Genomic DNA, 20,936 nt, shown 5'->3' with positions numbered 1-20,936 from the left:
TACTCTGGCCCTTTCTCTCTCATCTCCTTCTGGCACACCAGTAATACAGATGTTGATCCATTTAAAGTTGTCCCAGAGTTTTCTTAGACTGTCTTCATTTCTTTTCAATCTTTTTTCTCTTTTCTGTGCTGTGTCAGTGATTTCCATCAGTCCATTTTCACTTATTTGTTCTTCTGCCTCCTGTATTCTACTATTGGTTCCTTCTAGGGAATTTTTTATTTCAGTTATTGGTTAATCTTTGAATTTTCTGTTTCTTTTTTCTTTCTTTTTTTTTTTTTTTTTGGTCTTTTTAGGGCTGACCTGTGGCGTATGGAAGTTGGAAATTCCCAAGCTAGGGGTCTGGGGCTTCTCAGCCCTGGTAGGTGGGACCAGGTTTTTCCAAAATGGCCACCTCAAGGGGAGTTCATGCTGATGATTATTCCCAAGACCTTTGCCTCCAATGTCCTTCCTCTGCAATGAACTACGGTCACCCCCTGTTTTCCCAGGAGAAAGAACCATAGGCAGGTGTGACCCAGAATCCTATGGCATCTCTGCTTTGCCCTGAGACCCAGTGCACACAAAAAAGGCTATGTGCACCTTTCAACAGCAGAGTCTGTGATTCCCCCAGTCCTGTGGACCTCCTGCACACAGGCTTCACTGGCCCTCAACAACAAATGCTCTGGGGAGCTCCTCCTCCCAATGCCAGACCCCCAGGCATGGGAACCTGACATGGGGCTTAGAACTCTCACTCCCATGGGTGAGCCTCTGTGATATATATATTCACTTTCCAGTCCACAGGCCATCCACCTGGCATGTATGGGGTAGCTTATATTGCATAGTCTCCCCTCTTACTGTCTTGATGTGGTATCCTCTTTGTATTTTGCTGTAGGATATCTTTTTTGGTAGTCTCCAGTCTATTTTGTTGATGGTTGTTCAGCAGTTGGTTGTAATTTTATTGTTTTCATGAGAGAAGGTGAACTCCAGTCCTTCTACTCTGCTATCTTAATCCCGTCTCCCTGTTAGGGTTTTTTTAAAAGGTCTCATTTGTCAGAATAAAAAAGTGGCAACCCTCTCTGTATTTTCTCCTACCACTTCCAATTTTTCTTTGGAATCTGAAACCAAATTCAGTAAATTCCTTGTAAGCCTCTTTGGGTTGACTTCTACTTTTCAACTTATCATAGGAAAATAACAGCCAGTCTTTTCTGCCTTAATTGGTCTTCAAGTTTACCATTATAGTAAAAGAGAAAACCAGAAATCACTCTCACTTCTGGATATCTTATTAAGAGAAACCAGAGCCAGATATTGGTTCAGTCATAAACAGATTTTTTTTCAACAACAATTGCAATAGAGGAAATGAGTCTTTAGTATAGAATTGGGTTCAGTTCCAAATACAGTATGATCAAGTGAGGATTTATAGCCAAGGAAGAGGGTGATAACCAGTAGATGGCAAATTACTAACAGGAAACATTAGGGGTAAGGAAGGATTCTAGCTAGACCAACTTAATAGGATTCTTGTTGAAGGTAGGCCAAGAAAATCAGATATCAAGGATGTGGGATTCTCTCTAAACTGACTTCACAGGATTCTTGCTAAAACTGGATGATGCAAAAAAAAAAAAAAAACAGATTTGGAAGTCTAAAAGGCAAGGCCTAGGTGAGATGGGATTCAGAGGAGCCTGACTAAAGTTTGGACAAGGAGAGTGTCTTTATAAGTCTCTTACTAAGAACAAAGATGCTACAGGGGAATGAAGGCCTGGTAGTAAGCAGTTACTTCAGAGTAATATCTTTCTACCTTTTCAGAGACACCACCCCCATATGAAAGTAAATTAATTTCAAAATGTACTCAACATAATCAACTGTACATCTATATATATACATATATATGTATATATATATACACTCTCAACACAAAGGTAGAAATGCTTCCAGATTAGCATAAAATAGCTAACCTTTTACAAAAAATTCTTATGTATATGTTTATCATTATTTCGAATTTGTCTATGTGGATATCAAGCCTTGGATTTAAGTCCTCATTCTACTACTTAAAACCTGCAAGGTCAGAGTTCCCAATGTGGCACAAGGGGATCAGCAGCATCTTTGCAGTGCCAGGACACAGGTTCGATCCCCACCTGGCACAGTGGGTTAAAGTATCTGGAGTTGCTACAGCTGCGATGTAGGTGCAGCTGTGGCTCAGATCTTATCCCAGGCCTGGGAACGCCATATGGCATGTGTTGGCAAAAAAAAAACAAAAAAAACCCAAAAAATACGAAAAACCGGTACAGTCAGTTAGTCTCTCTGAGCCTGTTTCCTCATATATAAAATAGGAATAATTAGATTGGCATTGTTTAACTCACACCATACTTGTGAATGTAAGATAAGAAAGAACAGAAACTCTCTGTAAATTGTAGACTGCAGAGTGAATGTATTATAATTTAAAAATGTGGAGTTCCCTTGGTGCTGCAGCAGGTTAAAGATCCAGCTGTTGTCACTGCAGTGGTTTGGGTCATTGCTATGATGTGGATTTGATTCCTGGCCTGGAACTTCCACATGCTGCAAGTGTAGCCAGAAAAGAAAAAAAGAAAAAAAAAATTTTAAATGCATTTTTCCTCACGGCAAACCCATTTTTATAATCAGAATACTTATTAAAATGCAAAGAAGTCTTAAACCATCTTTGAGCTCAGTGGTAAATAGCCTTCTGGGACCAATGGCCACTCTAAAAGAGTTGGAAAATAGTGTGATCATCTTAAGAAAAATCCTCCTTTTTTTTCTTCAAGCTCCACCCATGGCATGTAGAAGTTCCCATGCCAGAGATGAACCCAGGCCACTGCAATAACAATGTCAGATCCTTAACCCACTATGCCACAAGAGAATTCCAGAAAAATCCTCCTTTTAAAAGTGTTTGGGGAATTCTCTTATGGCATAGTGCATTAAGGATCCAGTGGTGTCATTACAGTGGCTCTGGTCACTGCTGTGGCTGTTGGGGAGGGGAGGGTTCCTGGCCTGGGAACTTCCACGTGCACAGCCATGGCCAAAAAAATACTTGTTCTGCATTGTACAGCATTGTTCAAACCACCCATGGAAAATTGCCCTTTTTAGTAGTTAAAAATCATAAAAAAATCATCAATTCCATATGAATCAACCTGTATTCATATACAGGTTATTAGAGTATAGGCAAATTCATGTACTGTATGAATTTCATTAGTATGTAGGCAAATTCTATATACTAAATTATTAGTATATAAGCAATTAATATCGGCAATTGCCTGTGTACTAAATTCATTTGTATATAGGCAAATTCATATATACTAAATTATGAGTATATAGGCAATTTATATAGGCAAAACTCAGAAAGATCCAAGCCCTAGCCACAGCAATCAGACAAACAAAAGAAAAGAAGAGGTAAAACTGTCACCATATGCACATGGCATGATGCTCTATATAGAAAACCCTAAGGGCTCCACATAAAAACTACTCAAACTGCTATGAATTCAGCAAAGTAGCAGGACACAAGATTCACATTCAGAAATAAATTGCATTTCTGTATACTAACAATGAAATATTAGAAAAAGAATATAAAAATACAATACCTTTTAAAAATCACACCCCCAAAAATTAAATACCTAGGAATAAACCTGACCAAGGAGATAAAAGACTTATATACTGAGAACTTTAAAACATTAATCAAGGAAATTAAAGAGGATTCAAAGAAATGGAAAGATATCCTATGCTCCTGGATTGGAAGAATTAATATTCTTAAAATAGCCATGCTATCCAAAGCAATCTACAGATTTAATGCAATCTTTATCAAAATACCCATGAGATTTTTCACAGAACTAGAATAGACAACCCAAAAAATTATTTGAAACTGTAAAAGATCCAGAATTGACAAAGCAATCCTAAGGAAGAAAAACCAAGCAGGAGGCATAACTCCCAGACTTCAGACAGTATTACAAACCTATAGTAGTCAAGACAGTGTGGTACTGGTAAAAAACAGACATACAGAGCAATGGAACAGAATAGAGAACCCAGAAATTAGCCCAGAGACCTATGGTCAATTAATCTTCAACAAAGGAGGCAAGAATAAAGAATGGGAAAAAGTCTCTTCAGCACGTGGTGCTGGGAAAACTGGACAGCTGCATATAAATCAATGAAACTAGAACACACCCTTACACCATGCACAAAAATAAACTAAAAATGGCTTAAAGATTTAAATGTAAGACAAGACACCAAAAACTCCTATGAGAGAACATGGGCAAAACATTCTCTGATATCAACCTTACAAATATTTTTTAGGTCAGTCTCCCAAGGCAATACAAATGAAAACAAAAATAAATCAATGGAACCTAATCAAACTTGTAAGCTTTTGCACAGCAAAGGAAACCATAAGAAAAACCAAAAAGACAACCTATGGAATGGGAGAAAATAGTTGCTAGCAATGCAACCAACAAGGGCTTAATCTCCAAAATATATAAACAACTTGTACAGCTCAACCGCAAAAAAACCCCCAATTACCCAATTGAAAAATGGGCGGAAGACCTGACTAGACATTTTTTCAAAGACATACAGATGGCCAACAGACACTTTAAAAAATGCTCGACATCACAAATTATCAGAGAAATGCAAGTCAAAACTACAATGAGGTACCACCTCACACCAGTCAGAATGACCATCATTAATAAGTCTACAAATAACAAATGCTAGAGAGGATGTGGAGAAAAGGGAACCCTGCTACACTGTTGGTGGGAATATAAATTGGTACAGTCTCTGTGGAAATAAGCATGGAGGTACCTCAGAAAATTAAAAATAGAAGTACCGTATCATCCAGCATTCCCATTCTTGGGCATATATCCGGACAAAACTTTCATTGAAAAAGACACATGCACCCCTATGTTCATTGCAGCACTATTCACTATAGTCAAGACATGGAGGAGTTCCTGTCATGGCACAGTGGTTAACGAATCCGACTAGGAACCATGAGGTTTCGGGTTTGGTCCCTGCCTGCCCTTGCTCAGTGGGTTAAGGATCCGGTGTTGCCGTGAGCTGTGGTATAGGTCGCAGACGCAGCTCTCTCCTCCAGTCTTCCCAGCCCACCCCAATGGGGCTGGTCTTGGCAACACGTTCTCTGGAAAGTATGAAAATTTAACTTCCCAGGGATGTCAATCATTGCCCTGACCACCACACTGGGGGCGGGGGCTGCTCCGTCTAAAACAGCGAGGCCTTGGACTCACAGGTAGGAACCACCTCTTCCCTTCCTTGCCCTGCTACTTCATAGTTTCCTTTATGATTTCTAGTTCAGTCTTTCTGCTTAAGAATATCCCCTGATTTGGGAGTTCCCGTCATAGGCTTCTATGAAGGTTCTACTGTTTCTTCAAACTCGTTATCATATGTCCAAACGGTTCCTTCAGTCTTTTCTCAAACTCCAGGCTATAAACCTGAAATTCAGTTCTCTCTTCTTTTCTACTCCACTCGCTACCTCAAATCACCAGTCAAGTTCAAATCATTCTACCAACTCAATGTTTTTCCCATTTGTTGGGTTTCTTATTGACTAGTCCAAGGCCTTTGCAGGTTCGCTTGAGCATGCAGGCTTCAAGCTGCTATTGCTATCTCCAGGATTGATTTCTGACTTTCTGCTTAAAGGATCATGCTTTATATACTTTAGATCTCCTATAGCATCCAAAATAGGCTTTCAGAAAATGTTCATTGAATGAATAGCTGGGATTAAGAATTAGGAAGTGCAGAAAAAGTCATATATGTGTGGAAGTTCTTTTATATGTCTGGTTCTATACATCAGCTCATTTAATCTTTACAACAACTCTTGGGGTTGATGCAGACACAAGACATTTATTTTTGTTAATTTTTTTTACTGTGATGATGTTGGTTTATAATAACAAGATTTACTAATCTTGTGTATGTGCTGTGTGTCCTTACCTCTCCTCTATGTCTTGGAAGAATTTTCTCCCTTTCTACTCTGGTTCTAAGGTTTTTTCGTTTTTGTTTTTTGACAGCCTAACCATTTAAAAGTATGTATTACTTAGAAGAGTGAAGACTGATGGGAATTCTATCCTGGAAAAAAAATCTGAAGGGGAAAAATGTCCAGCTGCTAATAATCTTCTTCTTGGGTCACTGAGCATTCAAGTTAAATTACGTGATTTTGGCTCCAAATCTATGGGGTTGAGACATTTTAAGATCCATCTTTGGAGAAACATTAACTTTACAAAGGCTCTACTAAATTTCAGATAATAGTACGGTTCTAAGGTTTTTGTGATTCAGGCCTAAGAGAATGGAGAGGGAGAGTCTGCATCAGTCCAGGCTGGAGGAGAGCAGGGTGGGATGTTGGCTTGCAGAGTCTCTTTTGTTATGGAGAATGCAGGCTAAGGGGAAATTGGAGAGAATTTAAAATTGAAAATAATATTCAGAATAAAGAACTAAAAGGAGGGCAAAAGAAGGTAGAAATAAAACACTAGTAAGCAGACTAGGGGTCAGAAGGGTTGTGCTGTTTGGAGAATATGCTTTGAGGCACCTTTTAGAGAATGAGAAAGAAGAAAAAGGGAGATCCTAAGTATTCCTGTCAGTGACAAATTGCATCTTTTAAAAAAAATTATTCTTGGAGTTTCCTTGTGTCACAGTGGGTTAAGGATCCAGTGTAATCACTGCTACGTCTAGGGTCGCTGCTATGGTGCAGGTTCAATCCCTGGCCCAAGAATTTCCACATGCCTCAGACATGGCCAAAAAATAAAAATAAAAAAGATATTCTTTGAAAAAAAGCAAGTAAAGATGGGAATTTCAGAGTTCCTGTTGTGGCTCAGTGGTAACGAACCTGCCTAGCATCCATGAGGATGTGTGTTCAATCCCTGGCCTTGCTCAGTAGGGTAAGGATCTGGCATTGCTGTGAGCTGTGGTGTAGGTCGCAGACACAGCTCAGATCCTATGTTGCTGTGGCTATGGTGTAGGCTGGCAGCTGCTGCTCCAATTCTACTCCTAGCCTGGGAGTTTCCATATGCCGCAGGTGTAGCCCTAAAAAAAGACAAAAAAAAAATTAATAAATTAGTTAATTTTAAAAGATGGGAATTCCTCTTGAAGGAATTTTGTCTACTGGATCCTGTTTATTTCAGTGTGAAATTGAGTCACATGGAGTTTTCACTGAACAGAAAACTAGGGTTGGAGAGCCAACCTTTTGCTAATATCGCACAAACAGTAAAGGTCTAAGTCAGAATTTGAACGCAGGCTTTTGCAGTTTCAGTCTGTGAGTTTTTCATCCCCACATGCTACCTGTGGTTCAAAGATCTGTTGAAACATACTGCTACAAATTCCATTGAAATTGTGATAGTAAGCCCTGTTCCTAGTAGTTGTTCTTCAGCTATGAGTTTTCCACCAGAGAATCTTCTTGATTCAGGGATGGTAGAAAACTTGAGTGAATCCCTTCCTTGCCCTGCTACTTCATAGTTTCCTTTATGATTTCTAGTTCAGTCTTTCTGCTTAAGAATATCCCCTGATTTGGGAGTTCCCATCATGGCTCAGTGGTTAACGAATCCAACAAGGAACCATGAGGTTGCTGGTTTGATCCCTGACCTCATTCAGTGGATTAAGGATCTGGCATTGCTGGGAGCTGTGGTATAGGCCGAAGATGCGGCTGGGATCCAGCGTTGCTGTGGCTGTGGTGTAGGCCGGCAGCTACAGTTCCGATTAGACCCCTAGCCTGGGAACCTCCATATGCCGATGGTGCAGCCCTAGAAAAGACAAAAAAAAAAAAAAAAAAAAAAAGGGAATATCCCCTGATTTGAAAGACCTTCATAGATACACCTGAAACTAACACAGTATTATAAGTCAACTATACTTCAATAAAATAAAAATACCTTCAGAGAAATAATAATTCAAAGCCTAAACTCTACCCAGGGATAAAATAGGAAACATTTCTGCAAGTGTAATATGTTTGCAAGCATCATAGGCCCCCACTCTGTCTGGGAGGTGACAGAATTTGAATCATAAGGAAATAGATCTGAATTTAAAAGAGTCTAGGGAGGTTCCATCATGGCACAGGGGAAACCATGAGGTTGCTGTTCCATCTCAGGCCTTGCTCAGTGGGTTGAGGATCTGGCATTGCCATGAGCTGTGGTGTAGTTTGCAGGCGCGGCTCGGATCCTGTGTTGCTGTGCCTGTGGCATGGGCTGGCAGCTGTAGCTCCGATTGGACCCCTAGCCTGGAAACCTCCATGTGCCACGGGTGCGGCCCCAAAAAGCAAAAAAATAAAAAAATTCAAAAAAAAAATAAAAGACTCTAGGATACATACATAGTCTCTAGAGTTTGGAATTATGAGTCATTGGCATATAAATACCATTAGAAACATGGATAAGACAAAATATAGTAGTAATAATAATTGTGGAGTTCCCATTGTGGCTCAGCGGGTTATGAACCTGATTAGTATCCATGAGGATGCAGGTGTGATCCCTGTGCTCACTCAGTGGATTAAAGGTCCAGCATTCCTGTTGCTGTGGCTGTGGTGTGGGCCAACAGCTACAGCTCCGATTTGACATCTAGCCTAGGAATTTCCACATGCCGCCAGTGCAGCCCTAAAAATAAGAATATGAATAAGGGTAAGAGTTACTGTGATGAAGATGAAGAAGACCACGGTGATACCAGCCATTGTTGAGTGCCACTCAGAGTAGGCACTATGCAAAATGTGCCAAAATACCACCAGTTTTACCCACCATTATTTTGTATCCTTGGTGTAAATGCTAAATAACACTTTACTGCAATTATGAAAATATTTTTGACTTCTCCATCCCCGTTTAAAGATCTTGGGAAGACTCCCAGGAGTCTGTGAACCACGCTTTAAAAGTCGTTGAGCTAGGGTATCTTAGAGAAGCAGAGGGGAGAGCAGGTATTATCCTGGTGTTTGAAAAACATTCCCCCATGTGGGTAGATAAGAGGAAGGAAGACGGAGGCCTGCAACTCCTAGAGAATTAAAGAAAAGCATCTTACTTTTTGGTACCAGCATGGGGAGGCAGCAAGACTGTAGAAGGAATGGCTGTATAATGTACCTTGACAGACAGAACATCTCGGCAAAAAATTCCTTTGCTTCAGGAATGTGTCATTACTTCATAGTGCTGAAGGACATGGATGCAGACTCCTTAGCTGTCATGTGTATGGACCAGTGGTTATTAAAAGATACACATACACATACCATTCACTGGGCCCTGAGCACTTGATAAGATTCTTGGTACAACCCCATTAGATTAGGAAGAGAGACCTCCCAGAGTGACCATCTTGGCAGAATGGGGGCCGGATCAGATATCAGAGTTATGAATTTTTTTTTTTTTTTGTCTTTTTGCCTTTTCTAGGGCCGCTCCCGCAGCATATGGAGGTTCTCAGACGAGGGGTCGAATCGGAGCTATAGCCACCGGCCTACGCCAGAGCCACAGCAACATGGGATCCGAGCCACCTCTGCAACCTACACCACAGCTCCCGGCATCGCCAGAGCCTTAACCCACCGAGCAAGGCCAGGGATTGAACTCGCAACCTCATGGTTCCCAGTTGGATTCATTAACCACTGAGCCACAAGAACTCCAGAGTTATGAATATTTTTATTTATTTATTTTTGTCTTTTTGCCATTTCTTGGGCTGCTCCAGTGGCATATGGAGGTTCCCAGGCTAGGGGTTGAATTGGGGCTGTGGCCGCTGGCCTACCCCAGAGCCACAGCAACTCGGGATCCAAACCGCATCTGCAACCTGCACCACAGCTCATGGAAATGCTGGATCCTTAACCCACTGAGCAAGGCCAAGGATGGAACCCGCAACCTCATGGTTCCTAGTCGGATTTGTTAACCACTGCGCCACGATGAAAACTCCATTCCATTAATATTTTTAAAATAGTACTTCTAACAACTGAGTTTGTGATCTTCAGTTTATTGACTGTACATATATCATCTTGTTTAATCCTTGATAACATTGTGAGGTAGATGTCATTATTATTACCATTTTATAATGGGGAAGTTGAGAAGATAGATGATTTGCTTTATGCATAGCTAGGAAGTGGCAGAATTAGGAATAGAATCATTTCTTTTGAAAGCTTGTGCTCTTGGTGGGACATTCTCTGTGTATGATTTAGTATAGATAATTTCATTAACTTTGCTTTCCTCCTTTCATCTACCTACCAGTTTCTCTGGTCGGGGAATCAAGAAGAGAGAAGATAAGATGGCACATGGAAGTTCTCAGACTAAAGGTTGAATCAGAGCTATAGCCTCTGGCCTATGCCACAACCACAGCAGCACTAGATCCAAGCCTCATTTGCAACCTACACCACAGCTCACTGCAACACCAGATCTTTAACCACTGAGTGAGGCCAGGGAGCAAACCTGCGTCCTTGTGTGTATTCATTAGATTCGTTTCCACTGAGCCATGGCAGGAACTCCCAGTGGTGGTTTTAAAACATGTCTACAAATCAAATTCTTTAGCACTCTTCTCATCAGGAGCTGAACTCTGATCTCTCTTTTCTGAAATGATGGGCTGGTATACCTCTGATTATTTGCCTCCCTGGGACTGACTGTGGCAGAATGACAGTATGTGACTTCCAAGGCTAGGTTAAAAAAAGCAATATATCTTCTACCTAGTTCTTTCCAGAGATGCTCACATTTGGAACTCAGCCACCATGCTGTTAGGAAGCCCAGGCCACATAAAGAGCCACGTGTACATGTTCTGGGCTGCTGAGGTCCCAGCTGACAGCCAGCATCAACTGTACCAGTCACCAGACATATGAGAGAAGAAATCTTTGAGGCAGCCTAGTCACCATTTGACTTCAACTGCATGAGGAAACCCAAATGAGAAACCTCTGATTGAGCAAAGCCAACCCATTGGACCCCCATATAATAAGAATGAGAATAAGAACAGGAAGAGGAGGAGAAAGAGGAGATTGTTGCTGTTTTTTACATCATGAATTTTGGGGTAGCTGGGTTGGCAGCAGTAGAGAACTCAAACCTCTTCCCTGATTGCTTTTCCTAAAGCTGTGATTCATTAATTTAAATATTTATAGAATACCTTCTCTATGTCTTGTCCATCCTCCATGTTCCTCTTCCTTTCCCTAATGCCAGTGATTTTGTTCTGAGGCTCAAGAATGGAGACACGTTTCAAAAAAATGTTTAAATGTTACAAAGGTATAATAATTCTCCAGATCCTACACTGTCCTCAGACCCACAGTTATTCAGGAGCTCAGGAGTGAGTCCCACCCTTGGTGAGTCATTTCTGAGGCTCCTGAGGCAGTGTGCCACTCATGATGGTGTGTCTCCAGCCAAAGATGCAATCTGATTGAGAACCTGACCAGGGCTGGTTGAAATGGTGACAGGTCCACGGTGTGGCAATGGCTTTGGGTGGGGATGAGGTTCTTCGTGGCTTGTTGTGTATATAGTGGTGACTACAGGAAATGGGAAAAGAATAGGCATGCAAGAAAAGAAAGAGGAGTATGAGAATTTATGGCAACAGGAAGGGGAAGGCAAAAGGAGAAGAAGCCTCCATGAAGAGGAAGAGGAGATGAGAAGAAGGGGTTATGGTAGCAAAAGGAGATAGAGAACTGCTACATTTGTAAAATACTCAAAGAGTGAAAGAGAAGCTCTCAGTAAATAACAACTAAAACATATTGAACACTTAGTGTATGATCTGCATTCTCTGACTGCTTTAGTTATGAGCTCATTTAATCTAGTCCATATCACTATGAAGTAGGTGCTGTTACTCTCTGCAGTCTCATTTTACAGGTAGAGAAGCTCAGAGACAAAGGTTAAGTACTTTGCCCTAGTGAGTGGTAAAGCTGGTAATCAAGCCCAAGCAGTCTGGCTCCAGAATCTGTGCTCTTAATGACTAGACAATATTTTCTCTTCTCATATGCAGTGTCTTTGATGCTGCCCTTCTGAACATAGAGGCATATTTGTTCTTTCACAAAAGAATGAGGTTGGAAGAGAAGGAAAGAGGGGTTGAGGTAGGCAAGAGAAACAAGAACCATTAAATCAGAGACAAGTGAGAAAAACAGTTGCAGGACAATGTGTACTATAACACCCTTACCTTTTAAAAAAATTTTAGTCGTCATTGATTTACAATGTTCTGTCAATTTCTGCTGTACAGCAAAATGACCCAGTTATACATATATATATTCTTTTTTTCATGTTATCCTCCATCGTGTTCCATCACAAGTGATTGGATATAGTTCCCTGTGCTACACAGCAGGATATCATTGCTTATCCACTCCAAAAGCAACACACACGCATACCTTAAAGGGGAGAAAGGATCTTTCAGACTCACTAATTTCCTGAACTGATTCTTTTTTTTTTTTTTTTTTTTTGGCTATTGTTACCTTTATCTTTTCAGAATGTCATTTATACCACCAGTGGTGGGAAAGAAAAAAAAAGTTCTAAATTCCCTAATCCAAAATCTAACTGATTTGGGGGAATGTGTCTACAGCTAGTTAGGAGGCTTGAGAGAGAAACCATTTGCAGGAACTTCCTCCCTCTGACCCTTCAGTGTATATATATGACCAAGCCCTTCATACATCCTTAGAATAGGATATCCTGTCTTAAATAATAAAGGGAGCAATGTGAGACTTCCTGATGAGGGTCTCAACTGCTTTTTCTGTTGCCTGAACTAACAATTCAGTTCAAAACAAGATTGAGGCTGGGATTCTCTGCTGTCCTCAACAGATAGATCCAAAAAAAGCTAGGCTGATGAATGGAGAGTGGCCCAGTACCTTCTTTGAGCCTGGAGCTCATCATTAGAGCTCAGTCGGCTCCAAGGACAGTTGTGTGATTGTCACATCTTATAGTAGGGCTTTGCCCACCAGCTGCCAGGATCCAGGGTGGGGCAAGAGCTAGCTGCTTCTGTTGATGGCTTTCCTCCCTCCTCCCAACTGCCCTGCTGTGAGCTGTGAGTGTGTGGCTCCCTAGCTCTGGGCTGCCAGTCACCACTCTCTACAGACTCAAGCCTGGTAGCTGCTGGGTCTGAGCTTGTGTTCATTGGTAGTTGGAGAACAGAGCATGAACCTCTTCCCCTGATAGTGGCACTTAAATCAACAGAATTCCCAGGAGCCAGTGGGCACTCAATGCAAATAATTGTTATCATTGTGTGAGTAACCAATAAAGAAAACATGCTGGGACAGAAGAAATTGATGCCTTAGAAACAAGAATATATATTTACAGGATTAAACAAAACAAAAAACTTCCCAAGCAGTCCCCAGTCCTTTTGATCCTCTCAGTCTCACAGTTGCTAGCTGGAAAGTGGATGGAATAATTAGAAGATGCTCGAGTCACCTTGGACCTAACTACCCTCCTTCCTCCAAGGAACAAAATCTCAGAAGGATCTTCTTACTTGGTAACCTCATGGGAAGAGCCTTGAAAACAGCAAACATCTAAACTGAAGGGTATGTAATGCGCTGTGTGTATGGTGATTTATAATAGCATCATGGACACATTCTCATTTCTGGGTGGGCATGAGACATACAGATTTATTCCAATATAGAAGCTAGTAGAAAGGCTTAATGCATTACGTGTTTCTTCTTGGGCTGTTCAGTAGCCAGAATTACTAATCAAAAGTCATAATTTTATTAAACATAGAGCCAACTCTGGGATTCTTTTTTAAAAAATTTTATTAGAGTATAGTTGATTTACAATATTGTATTAGTTTCAGGTGTACAGCAAAGTGAATCAGTTATACATACAAATATATCCATTCTTTTTTCCCGCAAGGGTTATTACAAACTACTGAGTAGATTTTCCTGTGCTGTACAAGTAGGTTCTTGTTAACCATATATTTTATACAGTAGTGTGTATATTTTATTCCCACCCTCCCATTTACTCCCTCCCCTCAATGATTTCATCTGTGGTAACTATAAGATTTGTTTTGAAATCTGTGAGTTTGTTTCTGTTTATAAATAAATCCTTCTGTACTGTTTTTCTTAGATTCCACATATAGGTAACATCCTGTGATGTTTGTCTTCCTCTGACTTCACTCAGTATGATATTCTTTAGATCCATCCATGTTGCTGCAGATGGCATTATTTCATTCTTTATTATGGCTGAATAATATTCCATTATATATATCCATTATATAGATACGTATACACATTTTCTTAATCTATTCCTGTCAGTGGACTACAATGTAGTGGACATTCACTACACTTAGACATGGAAGTCTTGGCTATTGTAAATAGTGTTGCAGTGAACGTTGAGGTGCATGTATCTTTTTGAATTATGGTTTTCTCCAACTCTGAGATTCTTGACTTTTAACATTAGGAAGGCTAATTATGTTTCCAGAGTGGTGCCTAATATAACCTCTTAAATGGACTAAATTTAAAAAAATTCATCAGTATTTTATTCTTGTATTATTATTTTATTTTTTAATTTTTTTTTCCTTTAACTATTCCTGTGGCATGCAGATGTTCCTAGGCTAGGGATCAAACCCACACCAGAATAGCATCCCAAACCACAGCAGTGACAGCGCTAGATCCTTAACCCATTGAACCTCCAGGGAACTCCTCCCATAAATTTAAATGATATACTTAGGGTTTGTGTAAGGAAATTCAATGGTAAAGAATGATACAACATGGAGTTCCCATCGTGGCTCAGTGGTTAATGAATCTGACTAGGAACCATGAGGTTGCGAGGTCAGTCCCTGGCCTTGCTCAGTGGGTTGAGGATCCAACATTGCCGTGAGCTGTAGTGTAGGTCGCAGACGCGGCTCGGATCCCGTGTTGCTGTGGCTCTGGTGTAGGCCAGCAGCTAGAGCTCCAATTAGACCCCTAGCCTGGGAGCTTCCATATGCCGCCGGAGCGCCCCTAGAAAAGACAAAAAACAAAAAAATGTATCTAAGTCAATGTTTTGTGGTAGACATGTATATACATTGGAAATGCTTGAAGTCAACATGTTTTCCTGAGTAAACAAGTTGTAGAGTCCCAGGTCAGTGTAAGAGTAAGGTAGTGGGGAATCACTGATTTGTGATTCTCTGCTTCATTTTCCTAAGATTTGGGGCTTCGAAAGCATTTTCTCATACAATACCCCAAATGGTTAGTGGGTTCACAGGCTAGATGATGGCATTGTATTGTAGATGGTTCTAGGCTTCTAATTCCAGCTTCCAGGGTACTTACAGTTAACATCCCCAAGTATAAGGCTGTGCTGGTAGTTTGAGACACTAATCACTGTTTAATTGTGTATTGTTTTGTTTTGTTTGAAATACATTTGATCTCAGAGAGACAGCAGTGAGTGATGGCTTGGAGCGAGATCTTAATTTTCTGCTCAGGAATTGAGCCTGGGCACCCTGGTTGAAAACCGGGAATCACAACCACTAGTTAGAGGCTAAAAGTAGAATTGCCCTGATTCTTGCCTCCTGTTGAAAGCAAGAATATTTCAAGGAGGCAAAGACTGTGAAAACAGGTACAAAGTTTATTGCTAGCGTCAGAGTACATCATGTGGGAGAGCACACAGAGAAGTAGTTTATTTAAGTCAGAAGCAATGAAGTAAAATACACCCTAAAGAGGAGTGCAGGTGCAGGTGCAGGTGTTCCCCTCAGTGAGGAGGGCGCCAGAGAGGTGATTTAACTCACGTGGCAGTTTTTCCTGGTCTTTGTTTACCTTTAGCCAATTATCTTGTTTTATTTCTCACACCTGAGTGGACACAGGATCCTCCCTGATAAGGGTGAGCATCTTTTGGCAAAGATGGATTCCAAAACGAAGGGCACCAGGACTGTATCAAGACTTATGGCCTGGCGTCCCCTCCCTTTTTGACCCCTAGGGGTTTTACTGTGCATGTATAATTGGGAAGGTCTCCTTGACCCCACGAGTGATTGAAGTGGTCATCTTATCTTCCACTCCAGCAGAGCTCAGTTCCTGCAATTAACTTTCTCCTTGACATGTCAAAGAGAAACAAGGCCCAATTTACTTAGCCTTACAAGTCCCAGCTGTTCTCAGCCCAGGGGCCCATCTACCTCCTACCTCACATTCAGACCTCCGATTTGAGAGGCCATAAACACGTTTCCCCTCCGCTACAGTGATAAGGGGCGTATCTACCATCTCACCTCTCCTACCTTCCTCACACTGGGAAACAGGTCTTCCCCAGAGATTGGAATCTCAGCAAGAGGAATTGCCATCTTACCTACTGCCGTTGATTGAATGTAAAACAAGCTGAGAAGAAGGGGAAAGAGGAGTGGAGGAGGTAGGTAAAAATCTCTCTTGGCAGTGGAGGAAAGGCAGAGTTCCCTGTTGGAGGCCAAGATGGCACAGAGCCCCAGGAACAGGCTTAAATTGGTGATCCTGGCGGGGACCGCCAGACTTCTGAGATTGATCAGAAAAGCTTCAGCTTGTGGGGTCTCCAATCTGCCAGCAACTGGAATATCAAGGTAAGGCATTTTTTAGTTACTTGATGTACTTCCTGTCAGTCAGTAATTTCTTCAGACCTCTTTGGTGAGGAAGCAGAGTTCTCTACTATATGGAGGAGAAGGAACCTGTTTCCTGGAAATAGCTCATCTGTATTTCACCAGAAATACCTCATAGCCTCAATGCTTATGTTTCATAAGGCTCAAGTGAAGTTCTGCATTCTCAGAAGGAGGGACAAGTAAACACAAGTCCACTTCAGTGTTCTGGATTCCTGGATGCAAAAAGCATAGTACTCTCATCTCTGTATAAACTACCGTATTTGTTTCTGGCACAGAGAAGCAGTCACTGGTTAGCCCAATTTGTACAATTTTTTTTTTTAACCAATTCATAGTTTTAAAATTTCTATCAACTTAATCTTTTTTATCATCTCTTTTAATCTTTTAAAAATTGAAGTATGATTGACTCTTGTTTTAAAATTTTTATATCACCACTTTTTGTTGCAGATTTGAAAAAAAGAATTAAGGCTAAGTTTTAAAAAATTTCATGCAGTGTGTTTAGGATCCAGCAGTGTCACTCTAGGGGCTCAGGTTGCTGCTGTGGTGCAGGTTTGATCCCCGGCCTGAGAACTTCCACATGCCGTGGATGTGGCCAAATAAAAAATCAGATGGCTGTCAAATATTTTCCTCCAAAAAAAAAAAAAAGCCACACCTAGCTGATTTCACTAATGAGTTCTATCAAATCTTCAAATCACTTAATCTCTCCTAGGCAAACTATTCTAGAAAATAAAAAAGTTCAGAAATGGCCAGCTTTTTTATTTACTTTTTGGTCTTTGTAGGGCTGCAGCCATGGCATATGGAAGTTCCTAGGCTAAGGGCTGAAGCAGAGCTTTAGTCTCTGGCTTACACCACAGCCACAAAAATGCCAGATACAAGCTGTGTTTTCCACCCATACCACAGCTCACAGCAACGCCAGATCCTTAACCCACTGAGCGAGGCCAGGGATTGAACCCACATCCTCATGGGTCCTAGTCAGATTCGTTTCCACTGAGCCACAACGGGAACTCCAAGAAATGGCCAGCTCACTTTTGAAGACTAAAGTCTTTTTTCATTTGTTCATTCATTCATTTATGTTCACTTTTTTTCCTTTGGCCAAACCATGCAGAAGTTTCAGAGCCAGGGATGAAACCTGCGCCACAGCAGTGACAATACTGGATCCTTAACCCACTACACTATGAGGGAACTCCCTTTTTATATTCATTAAAAATTGAGATATAATTGACATATAACATTATATTGTTTTAGGTATTAGTTTCAGGTGTACAACATAACGATTTGGTATTTATATTTATTGTGAAGCGTCACTGCAATAAATCCAGTTAACATCCATCACCATAAATAGTTACAAAAATTTTTTTTTCTTGTGATGAGAACTATTCCAAAGGCTAAAATTCTTGATGTGGAAACCAGATAAGGACAATATCTGAAAAGAAAACTATTGGCCCCAAATACTTATGAAAGTAAGTGCAAAAAAAAAATCCTAAATAAAGTATTAGCTAAAAAAAAAAATCCAAAAAGTATTTTAAAAATCAAATTCAAAATCTAGTAGTTTATCCTAGAAAAGCCAAACTGGTTCAAAAGTGAAAAATTTGCCAATGTAATTCACCACATTAAGAAACCACAGTAGGTGGTTTCTCCCCAGGGCTGAAGTCCTATTTTTGCCTCACATAAATCTTAACTCTCAAAGAAAAAAAAGAAACCAGAGTAGAAAAATCATGAAGTCAGTTGAACTAGATAAATCTTACTTAGTGCCTTTTTATGATTTTTTTTAAAGTATGAACTCAAAGTTGGAGTATGATAGAGCTTTCTTAATTTGATGAAGATTTTATACCAACTTTAGACATATCTCTCAATGACTGGAAACAAATCCTTGTTAATTTAACATAGTGCTTATAGGGGAGGAAAAAGAATTTTTCATCTACCCTTCTGAGTCCTTAGCTGAGACCCCTGTAATAAAAGTCAGATTAAGAATATGTGGTACATAGTACAATGGAATATTACTCAGCCATAAAAAAGAATGAAATAATGCCATTTGAAGCAACATGGATAGACCTAGAGATTGTTATACTAAGTAAAGTAAGTCAGAGAAAGAAAGACAAACATCATATGGTATCACTTGTGTGTGGAATCTAAGAAAAGGATACAAATGAACTTATTTCCAGAATAGAAATAAACTCAGACTTTGAAAACAATTTACAGTTACCAAAGGGAACAGGTTGGGGGAGGGATGGACTGGGGGTTTGGGACTGACATATTCACACTGGGTAGTTGGAATGGTTGCCCTGTAGGGAACTGCTGTATAGCACAGGGAACTCTACCCAGTATTCTGTGATGATCTATGTGGGAAAAGAATCTGAAAGAGAATGGATGTGTATATATGTATAACTGAATCACTTTATAGCAGAAATTATCACAACTTTGTAAATCAACTATACTTTAATAAAACTTTAAAAAAAAGCAAGACCCAGGAGTTCCCATCATGGCTCAGTGGAAATGAATCTGACTAGGAACCATGAGGTTGTGGGTTTGATACCTGGCCTCACTCATTGGGTTGAGGATCTGGCTTGCCATGAGCTGTGGTGTAGGCCAGTGGCTGTAGCTCCGATTTGACCTCTAGCCTGGGAATCTCCATAAGCTGTGGGTGTGGCCCTAAAAAAAAAAAAAAAAAAGAGCAAGATCCAAAAAGTAAAAATAAGAAATAAAAGATTAATAGAATAAGAGAAAAATAGAAGTTTATTAATACATATACCCCATGTACACATGAGAGTTACCCAGGGAAAAATGAGAAATCCCCAAGGTGTCTTAGAATTCAGAATTAAATACCAGTTTAATAGGGAAAAATGATGGGGCATGGAGGCTCCTTAGGGGAGAGTAGATGATCTTTAGGAAAGATAAATTGGCCTTTCAAAGAATAAATGGGAGGTATGATAGTTTGTAACAGTTTATCTCGACATGGTTTCAATTTCTGGTCTCCTCTCCTGTGATGAGTCAATCTTCCCTGGCTGATAAAATTCCCAGGGAGGGGATTTAAGACAACTGGATTTCTTTTTGGAGGATCTTTCTTTAGGCAGATAAGGAGAGTTCAAAGAAAGCCTCTTCCTGCTTTTGCCATTTTTCAAGTGCCAGTAGCTCAAAATAACCAATGTGACAAAGTGGTATATTTTGGGGTGGCATTATCCAGTTACCCTTCATGCTATAGTAAGAGAAAAGTTGTACTGTTTCAATTTATCAGATTTCACACATAATATGAGTTCCCTGAAAATGATTTGTAGATTGTTGAAAATATAAAAAGAAAAAAATTGCAGACTTTTGTCATCTCTTTTGGTCATCCAGTTTTCAACACTTCTTCCTTTATGGAGAAATTCTTTATTATTTATCATGTAGATGAGATGCAGTGCTCTGCTTCCCACAATGAAACCTTAGGTGGGAACATCTTCCCTTTTCTTGAACTGTAGCCCTTCTGCAGCCAGTGATGTATGATCATGGCTTAGTCAATGAGATGCTTCTGCTAGTACTCTAATCAGATGCCCATGAGAGTTGATTGTCCAGCTGTGACAGTGTTCGATGGGGGCAGTATCTGGCAGCCTCCTACTTCTTGGTCTTCCTGAGCTACATTGACTCTTGGATGTCTTTTAAGTTTGTTCTTTTCCCATTGACTCGTTGAACCCATGAGAGCCTGAAGTAAATTCTCATTTTTCTGTTAAAGTTTGTGTATAGGTGGAGTTCCTGTTGTGGCTCAGCCGTAACGAACACAACTAGTATCCGTGAGGATGTGGGTTCGATCCCTGTCCCTGCTCAGTGGGTTAAGGATATGGTGTTGCCGTGAGCTACAGTGTAGGTTGAAGACGCAACTCAAATCTGGGGTTGCTGTGGCTGTGGAGTAGGCCAGTTATGATTTAACCCCTAGCCTGGGAACTTCCACATGCCACTGGTGCGGGCCCTTTAAAAAAAAAGTTTTGTGTGTATGCAACTAAGAACTTTGATCCAACAATACCACTCCTGGGTATCTATCTGGAGAAAAGACTCCAGAGAAATGACTCAGAAATACACATGTATCCCAGTGTTCATTGCAGCACTATATGCAATAGCCAAGACATGAAAATAAACTAAATGTCCATCAACAGAGTGGATAAAGAAGATGTGGTACATATACACAGTGGAATATTACTCAGCCATAAAAAGGAATGAAATAATGGCATTTGCGGCAACATGGATGGACCTAGAAATTATCATGCTAAGTGTAGACAGAGACATAAACATCATGTGCTATCACTTATAGGTCCAATCTTAAAAAAGGATACAATGAACTTATTTGCAGAACAGAAACAGACTCACAGACTTTGAAAAACTTATGCTTACCAAAGGAGACAGTTTTGTGTGGGGAGGGATGGACTCGGGATTTGGGATGGAAATGTTCTAAAATTAGGTTGTGATGATAGTTGTACAACTATAAATATAATAAAATTCATTGATAAAAATAAAAAAAATTTTGATACATCTTTATACCACATAGAAGCAATTCTGTTAATGTTTTATTCTGTTTCTTTCCACTTTTAATATAATTA

At 40.3% G+C, this 20,936-nt stretch overlaps 1 protein-coding gene across 1 annotated transcript in view; it reads left to right on the top strand.

Annotated features, from left to right (window-relative positions):
* Positions 1–20,936, top strand: part of LOC102165023 (uncharacterized) — a 72,326-nt gene that overhangs the window by 25,399 nt on the left and 25,991 nt on the right. The window contains exon 4 of the mRNA XM_084970557.1: positions 16,048–16,154. The gene's annotated coding sequence lies outside the window, so the exon portion shown is untranslated. The remainder of the gene's footprint in view (positions 1–16,047; positions 16,155–20,936) is intronic.

This window comes from Sus scrofa, chromosome 7 (genome assembly GCF_054392235.1).
Source record: "Sus scrofa isolate SSC_HxYL_T2T_F1_AM1 chromosome 7, Sscrofa_HxYL_maternal_Yorkshire_Landrace_v2.0, whole genome shotgun sequence".
NCBI lineage: Eukaryota > Metazoa > Chordata > Mammalia > Artiodactyla > Suidae > Sus > Sus scrofa.
The sequence above is the reverse complement of the archived record's forward strand: the minus strand, read 5'-3'. Positions and strand labels throughout refer to the sequence as shown.